Below are 8941 nucleotides of genomic sequence, written 5' to 3' on the forward strand. Positions count from 1 at the left end.
GTATTTGGGATTATATAGATTATATAGAGATATATTAATTATATGATTAAATAGATCTATTAATTATATGATTATATAGAGATAGATTGACAGGTCACACAGCAATAATACATATTTAAAGCAATTTACATAACGATTTGCACATGACACATAACGATTTAGTGTGCTTTAATCGTTAGTCTTCTCTTTTTAATCTTATTTTCTTTAAAAAAACCTTTTTTTTCCTGGAGGGGTAGCCAGGATGAGGGTGACTGGGATTCCAACTGGGATTCTAACCAGGATTCTAACTGGGATTTAAACTAGAATTCTTTAACCAGGATATTAACTGATTTTTTTTTTAATTAGCATATTAACTAGAATTTTAACTGGAATTTTAACCAGAATTCTAACCGAAATTTAACTTGAATTCTAACCAGGATTCTAACTAGAATTTTAACTGGAATTGTTTAAATGGAATTTTAACTGGAATTTAAAAATTAGGATTCTAACTAGAATTTTAACTGGAATTTTAAATAATGTAATTTTAAAATTAGGATTCTAACTAGAATTTTAACTGTAATTTTTAAACCAGAATTTTTTAACTGGAATGCTAACCAGGATTAAAATTCCAGTTAAAAAATTCTGGTTAAAATCCCAGTTAAAAAAATTCCAGTTAAAATTCTGGTTAGAATTCCAGTTGAAAAATTCCAGTTGAAACCTTAGTTAGAATTCTAGCTTAAAAATAACAGTTAAAACCCTAGTTAGAATGCTAGTTTAAAAGGTACAGTTAAAATTCTGGTTAAAATTCCAGTTAAAATTCTGGTTGAAGTCCTGGTTAGAATCCTGGTTCGGATTCCAGTTAGAATCGCAGTTAAAAAAATCCAGTTAAAATTCCAGATGAAGTTCCGGTTAAAAAATTCCAGCAGGGGTTACTGGGAGGAGGGTAAAGAGGCACTGGGATTACTGGGAGGGACAGGTTGGAAGCTTATGGGTAGGAATCAGGGATTTGGGACAACAGAGGGAGCCCTGCGGTAGGAGTCTGCTCCAGGCCGGGCAGAGCCTGTCGATGGTGCCTTCTCCCTCCCCCTTGCTCCAGGAGCATCGCGATCACAGGCTCTCATCCTGCTGGGGGACTTTAACCACCCCGACGTCTGCTGGAAAAGCACCACGGCTGGCTGCAGACAATCCAGGAAGCTCCTAGAGTGCCTCGAGGACAACTTCCTGAGACAAGAAATTACCAGCCCTACTCGAGGAAATGCATTGTTGGACCTGTTGGTCACAAATGCAAGTGAAATCATCAGGGATGTCAAAGTTGAAGGCAGCCTGGGCTGCAGTGATCATGCCCTAGTGCAGTTCACTGTCCTAAGGAGTTTGAAGCCCACAAGAAGCACAGTTAGGACTCTAAATTTCAAGAAAGCAAACTTCCAGCTCTTTGAGGAGTTAGTAAATAGGACCCCATGGGAAACAGACCTCAGGGGCAAGGGAGCGGAACAGAGCTGGCAGATCTTTAAGGATGCTCTCCTTTGCCTCAATGACTTCACTGGTAACCCCCTTCCTCCTAGTTCTTGTGTTGATGACAAAAAAGTTGGAGACCAGGGTGACAAGGTCCCTCCCACTGTAAGTGAAGACAAGGTACGAGATGAACTCAGGAGCCTGAAGATATACAAGTCCATGGGACCTGATGAGATACATCCCAGAGTCCTGAAGGAACTGGCTGATGTAGTTGCCAAACCACTTTCCATGATATTTGAAAAATCCTGGCAGTCAGGTGAAGTCCCTGCAGACTGGAAGAAGGGGAACATCACACCCATTTTTAAAAAGGGTAGAAAGGAGGACTCTGGGAACTACCGACCTGTCAGTCTCACCTCTGTGCCTGGGAAGATCATGGAACAGATCCTCCTAGATGCCATGCTTGGGCACAGGAAGGACAGGGAGGTGATCCAGGACACCCAACATGGCTTTACTAGGGGCAGGTCCTGCCTGACTGACCTAGTGGCCTTCTATGATAAAGTGACAGGGACAGTCAGACGGTCAGTAGATAAAGGATGACCTCTGGATGTGATCTGTCTGGACTTCTGCAAGGCCTTTGACACGGTCCCCCACAACATCCTGATTGCCAAATTGGAGGGGTACGGATTTGATGGGTGGACTGTTCAGTGGATAAGGAACTGGCTGGATGGTCACATCCAGAGGGTGGTACTCAGTGGCTCAAAGTCCAGATGGAGACCAGTCACAAGTGGTGTTCCTCAAGGGTCCGTGCTGGGGCCAATACTGTTTAACATTTTTATCAATGATATAGACAGGGAGATTAAAGGCACCATCAGCAAGTTTGCGGACGACACCAAGCTGTGTGGTGTTGTCGATACACCAGAGGGACGGGATGTCATCCAGAAGGACCTGGACAGGCTGGAGAGGTGGGCCCAGGTGAACCTCATGAGGTTCAACAAGAGCAAATGCAGGGTTCTGCACCTGGGCCGGAACAATCCTCGCCATCAGCACAAACTGGGGGGGTGAGGTATTAGAAAGCATCCCTGAGGAAAGGGACTTGGGGGTGCTGGTGGAGGAGAAGCTGGACATGAGCAGGCAGTGGGCAGCTGCAGCCCAGAAGGCCAATTCCATCCTGGGCTGCATCAAAAGCTACATTGCCAGCAGGTCCAGAGAGGGGATTCTGCCACTTTACTCTGCTCTGGTGAGACCTCACCTGGAGTATTGTGTGCAGGGCTGGAGCCCTCAACTTATGGAAGGACATGGACCTGAAGGAGAGGGTCCAGAGGAGGGCCACAAGGATGATCAGGGGGTTGGAGCCCCTCTGCTACGAGGACGGGATGAGGGAGCTGGGGTTGTTCAGCCTGGAGAAGAGGAGGCTCCGGGGAGACCTAATAGCGGCCTTCCAGTACCTGAGGGGGCTACAGGAAGGCTGGGGAGAGCCTGTTTAGAAAGGGCTGCAGTGACAGGACGAGGGGCAATGGCTTCAAGCTGGAGGGGAACAGATTGAGACTGGAGATGAGGAGAAAGCTCTTTACTGTGAGGGGGGTAGAAGGTTTATCCCACTGTTGTTTTCTGAACAACCCCCTGGAGCATTCATGCTCCCCTTTTGCACACCAAGGGCCCCACTCCAGAGCTCCCAGGGAATTCCTGTTCTGCACAGGAACGTTCCCAAGGCCTTTTATTCCCCATTCCCTACTTCTCTCGCTCGCTCTCTCCCATTCCAGGTGTTTCCAGAGTCAGAGCTGCTTCTGTCCCTCCTTCAGCTGGGGGCAGCCCCACACCTGATGAGTCCTCAGATTGAACAGCTTTTCTCCACCAGCTTCTCCTTTCAGGAACTAATGGGAATGAACCAAGGTCACATTTTAGTACTTTCCCCGCTCTTGTCCTGTTTTCCTCCCGTCTGTAACAAAAGCAACCCAAAAAAGACCCCAAAAGAGCTGCTTTGTATTATTTATTGCTTTGTCGTCTTCTTCCTCAACACAAAGGAGATTCTGCACAGGAAAAAAAAAACCCAAATCTACGTGAAATGGAATTCCCAGTATTCTAACCTTCTTAAGCCCACACCTTATTAGGCCAACTCTGCAGAGTCAGCCGGTCGGATAACGGCCACCTTCACTGAGATAATTACCTTTTCCTCCTTGATTAGCTCATTGAGCTTGGACGTTCCTCATCAACAAGCACTAGAAAAGCACTAGAAAACCCCTGAAACTTCATGACACCGATTACTATTTAGCAGGGAAAAAAAAAAAAAAAAGTAACTTGTGACATATGTGGTTCCAGGAGGTGTTTTATGATTTAATGAGTAATTTGTTCCCCAAACTTAACAACCGTTTATTCAAAATACAAAAGAAGATTTAAAGGTGACTCTTCCCAGCCACCTCCGCTGGCTCATCTAAATTAAGTTAAATTCTAACTAAACACCCCATATTTTTACAATCACTTGAAGTAGGAGGTAAAGGGGGGCAAAAAAAAAGGGGAGAAGCTGAGTCCCGGGGAGGGGAAATAAGCCTCCGGGAAACGGCTGCATTTGAATAGCGTTAAGTTTACAATAAAGCTGGAACGAGCAGCCCAGCGCTGTGGTGTCCTTCCCATGGGGACCGCCCGGGGTGTGCCGAGCAGACAGTGTCCCTCCTGGCCTCTGCCACCGCCTGCAGGCCAGCTGCCCCGCACCCAGCCTGTCCTGACAGCAAAGGCCCAGCTCCCCCCCCAGACCACAAAGCCCGGAGGGGAGGAGGAGAGAAGCCTGAGCCTGACCTGCCCCTCCGGAGACATCTCGGGGCACAGAAAGGCACCGGTGCTCCGCAAAGCTCTGGAGTCGCCATTTCTCCTGGCATCAGCACCCTCTCTTGTTCCGGGGCGCTGTGCTGGTTGTGGCTGGGATAGAGTTCCTTTTCTTCGGAGCAGTTCCTATGGGGCGGCGTTTTGGATTGGCGCTGGAAACAGCTTTGATCCCACAGGGATGTGCTCGTTCCTGCTGAGCAGCGTGTAGGCAGCATCAGGGCCCTTTCTGCTTCTCTGCCCACCCCGCCAGCCAGCAGTCTGGGGGTGCACAGTGCGTTGGGAGGGGACACAGCTGGGACGGCTGAGCCCAGCGGAGGGACATCCCGTGCCATAGGACATCCTGCTCTGCCATCAACCTCGGGGGAGGCTGGCACGGGGGGCACTGCTCAGGGCCTGGCTGGGCAGCGCTCCGTCGGGGGTGCCTTCAGCTGCATCGCTTGTCTGCCTCGCACTTTAGTTCTCACCCTATGCTATTTTCTTCTTCATCACCGTTTGGTATCACTGCTCTTGTTTTACTGTGTTTCCGTTATTCCCTCAACCCAGGGATTGTCTGGCTCTCACCCTTCCCATTCTCTCCCCTGTGGCGCTGGGGGCAGTGAGCGAGCGGCTGGTGCTCCGTTACCGGCCGGGGTCAAACCCCATCAGTCCCTTCTCCACCCCTCGCTCCAGAGCAGGAACGTCAGGCCCAGGTCACGCAAAAGCCAATGGCCTCCTGGCTTGTATGAGAAAGAGTGTGGCCAGCAGAAGTCGGGAGGTGGTTGTCCCCCTCTACTCAGCACTGGTGAGGCCACACCTGGAGTATTGTGTCCAGTTTTGGGCACCTCAATCCAAGAGAGATATGGAGGTGCAGGAGCGGGTGCAGAGGAGGGCAACGAAGCTGGGGAGGGGCCTAGAGAACAAATCGTACCAAGAGCGATTGAGGGAGCTGGGACTGTTGAGTTTGAGGAAGAGGAGACTGAGGGGCGACCTCATCGCTCTCTACAACTCCTAGAGAGGACACTGCGGAGAGGTTGGTGCTGGTCTCTTCTCCCAGGGAATTAGCGCCAGAACAAGAGGGAATGGATTCAAGCTGCCACGGAGTAGGTTTAGGGTGGCCGTTAGGAAGAAACTCTCCACAGAAAGAGTGGTCAGACACTGGCATAGGCTGCCCAGGGGGGTGGTTGAGTCACCATCCTTGGATGAGTTTCAGAGTCGTTTAGATGTGGCGTTGGGGGATATGGGGTAGGGGAGAACTTTGTAGAGTAGGGGAGATGGTTGGACTCGATGACCCCAAGGGTCTTTTCCAACCTAGGCGATTCTATGATTATCCAGTGCATCCTGGGGAACCCCCGCTCCCCTTCCCATCCTTGGACAGGTCGCACAGGCAGCGTTCCCTCCCTGGACGGACCAGCCCTGTAAAACATCCCTAAAAGTGCCACAAAAGGTCCACAGTGTCCGTTGGGCCTGTGCTTTCAGGCTCCAACCCTCACGCTGCTCACTGCAGAGAGATGCCCTGGGGGGAGTCACTGGGCAACAAAGCCAGCTCAGGCCGCAGCCAAGTGGTTCCCCTCATTTTCAGGGTCCAAGGCGCCATTGTTAGCATCTAGCCCAGCCCTTCCGTGCCCAAAGCCTCCTTTTTACAGCCCAAAGCCTCCTATTGAAGGCCCCGACCCGGCGCTGACGCCCCACGGCCTTCCCTCAGGGCCCACGGGCCCTGGGCAGGGACCCAGCCCTGAAGGCGGAGCCGGTCGCCTGGCAACGCCCGCCCAGCGGTGGGGAGGCAGCGGGCCCGGGACAGCCAATGGCGTCAGAGGAGGTGGGATTGACTGTAACAGCCAGCCAATCAGAGAACACATCCCCAGAGGGGAAAGGCCGGGCACTTAGGGCGGGATGTGGTGTGTGTGAGCGACCCCTCAGGTGGCCAATAAGAGAGAACATCGCCTCAGGGGAGGGTGGGCCCCAAAGGAGGCGGGGTGACGGCCCAGGTGGCCAATCAGCGGTGACTCTCTCCTGCTGGGCGAGCACTGCCGCACAGCAGCCTGCCCACCTGCGGCCAATCAGCGGCAGCCTCGCCTCAGAGGAGGAGACTGACAGCGCTCCCGGCCTATGAGGGCGAAGACCTTGGTGAGCAGGAGGTGGGTTCTGCTGGTGGCCAGGCCGAGCTTTGCCATATGGCGGGCGTGGGGCCTGTGCTGAGGCCGAGCAGCCCCAGCGCAGGCCCGAGGCCCCTCTTTGCCACCAGCATCCCCCTGAGGGTGAGGGGGAGTCGGGCGGGAGGGTGGTGGTGTGGAGGAGAGTGGGTGGCGGGTGGTGCTTGCCATGGGGCTGCCCGCCATCACCTCCCCCACAGCCCCTCCTCACGGCCCAAGCGAGCCTGCGGGGGCCTGAAGAGTGTTGGGGAGGGAGAGGACGCAGTGCCTCTTCCTCCCGAATTACACCGGGACCCAGGATCCCTGGAGGAGCCCCTGGTGATGTGGGGCTGTGGGTGGTGACCTCCCCGGCATCAGCTTTTCCTTGGGCACCACACAGGGTCTCTTCTTTGAGTTGCAAACAGCCTGGAAACCAGGCAAAAAATAGCTCAAAACATCTCAAAATGGCAAAACAAATAGATTTTTGCGCTGGATTTAACGTGTTTTCTCAGCGCAGGTGAAGCCTGAGCACTAAACAGCCAAAAAACCACTGGGAAAACGGGGTGCAAAGCCAAAACTTGGAAGAAAAAAGGCATTATTTCTACTGTCCAAAGCAGAAAAGCAGTTTTTTTACCTTGTCTTCAGCTTTTCCCACCTCGTCCCGGTGTCTCTTGAGCCTTTTCTGCGTCAGGGGAGGGCGAATGCAGCCCGATCGGACTTTTTCCTTTCAGGTGAAATAATATTCAACGCACTGGGACATGGTTTTAGTCTGTATCTATGGGGAGAAAACCAGGGATATAAAATACTCCACTGGAATTCCAAATTAGGGCAAACTATGTCTTATCCTGGTGGGTTTTTTAGCATGAAGAAGGGTCCTAGGAACAGGATTCCAACGTGTAATTGAAAATACAACTTTCTGGGTTAAAAGCGCCCCCGCTAATGAGCTCCGCCTCGATCCAAGGGCTTTACCTGCTTCTGGATGAGGTGAAAATTCTTACGGGTGTGATAAATGATTTAGCCTCAAACAGGATTCCAATTAAAGTTTACAATTTATTAAACGAGTAAAGACAAGCAAACAGCGCTGGGTGCACCGGGAGTCTCCACTCAACCAAGGCACACACGTGCAAGTCCCGTTTTGGGCTTATATCTCTTCTCCCAATACATATTCATACAAAGGTTGGCCTATGCTAATGATCTCCAGGGATGGGCGTGTCTTCTTTGGCCTCCTCACCTTCTGGAATCTTCTGTGAGTTTTCCTTAGCTCGCCCCCAGGACGACCCCCGACTCCAGGCGTGCGCCCCACAGACCCCTCCCGCTCAGCACCACGCGGCCAGTAACAAAAAACTGGTTTCCTTAGGGGTTCTTACAAGAAACAGAAACTACATCCATCCAATCCCGCTTCTCCCAAGCCCATGGTCACACAAGGACAAACAGAACAGTTAAAGATATTAACACGAATCAGGTGAACACATTTCACATGGGTGTAAAAAGCCTCTTGAAACAACTGCTGTTCCAGTGGGGTCCAAGTATCCAAGCCTTTGGATAAACAGCCACAGGCAAATTGTTAGAAGAGGCATCTCCCTGCCTCAAAAAGCCCCAGAAATGGATTAAAATGAGACTTTTCCCCACCGGAAAACCCACATTTTAAAGAACAAATCCCAAAGCCAAGAGATCTGTTCTCCTCCTGTTTACCTGCGCAATGGTAATCAGCCAAAGGATGGGATTCGGGTCTCCAGGGTGGGCAGAAGGCAGCATTTCCAGAGCTTCCTGCCAGATTGTATAGGAAACAAGAACTTAAATTCCTCCGGCAGAGGAGGAAAAAGGGCAATTCTCGCTCCTGGTGGCAAGGGGGGCAGGCCCCCAGTGGTGTTAAAGAAGAGGGAGCCAATCAGACCCGCTCGGGGCTTTAGCCAGGGCAGATCTGGTGTTTTATCGACTATTCCCTCATTCACAGGAGAAATTCCATTCTCCAAATTGTCCCAGACGCAAACAAGCTCTACTTGAGGCACCGGGACGGGGTCAGTCACCCCACGAGACGTTCACGTGGCAACGGGCAGCACCCGGTGCCTTTAGCAAAGAGATTCTGGCCCCTGGAAGAGCCAAGTCAGAGCGACTCCCAGTTCAAACCAGTCCCAAAGTGGGTTCTTAATGGGGAATGGCTGCTCCGTACTGGAACGGTGCCCCGAGCCTCGTGCAGGCGATGCAGAGCCAGCTCCGTGTTGAGCTGTGCCCCAGGGATGGCGCTGGAAGAGGCCATGTTCAGCAGGTTGGTAACTACAACGGCAAGAAAAACCACCAAACAGTCAGGTTTTCCTCAAAAAAGGAGAAAAGACACCAGAGGAGATGGATGGAAAATGGAGGAAGTGCAGAAAACAGACTGGAAACCAGAAAAGGCCCAGAAAAAAGTCGGATATTCCAATTCTTTCCACATGAAGAGCAGCTTTTGGAGCAGGATCTCCAGAGAGAAAACTCCTCCCTGGCTGCAGATGAGGTGGGACTGCAAAGACCCTCCATGTCTCATGGAAGATGTTCCCGAGAGCACCACTGGTTCTTATATAGCCACTTTCCTCCCAAAAACGAGCCAT

General features: G+C 51.3%; 1 long non-coding RNA gene across 1 annotated transcript; it reads right to left on the reverse strand.

The window, feature by feature from the left end:
• Nucleotides 1-7673: 7673 nt before the first annotated feature.
• Nucleotides 7674-8580, reverse strand: LOC106899927. Its single transcript, XR_001414099.1, has 3 exons — nt 8527-8580; nt 8049-8123; nt 7674-7892 (listed from the first exon to the last, which is right to left on the reverse strand). It is a non-coding gene; the product is annotated as an uncharacterized LOC106899927 (long non-coding RNA).
• Nucleotides 8581-8941: the final 361 nt, after the last annotated feature.

This window comes from Calidris pugnax, unplaced genomic scaffold, assembly GCF_001431845.1.
Source record: "Calidris pugnax isolate Ruff unplaced genomic scaffold, ASM143184v1 scaffold998, whole genome shotgun sequence".
Lineage (NCBI taxonomy): Eukaryota > Metazoa > Chordata > Aves > Charadriiformes > Scolopacidae > Calidris > Calidris pugnax.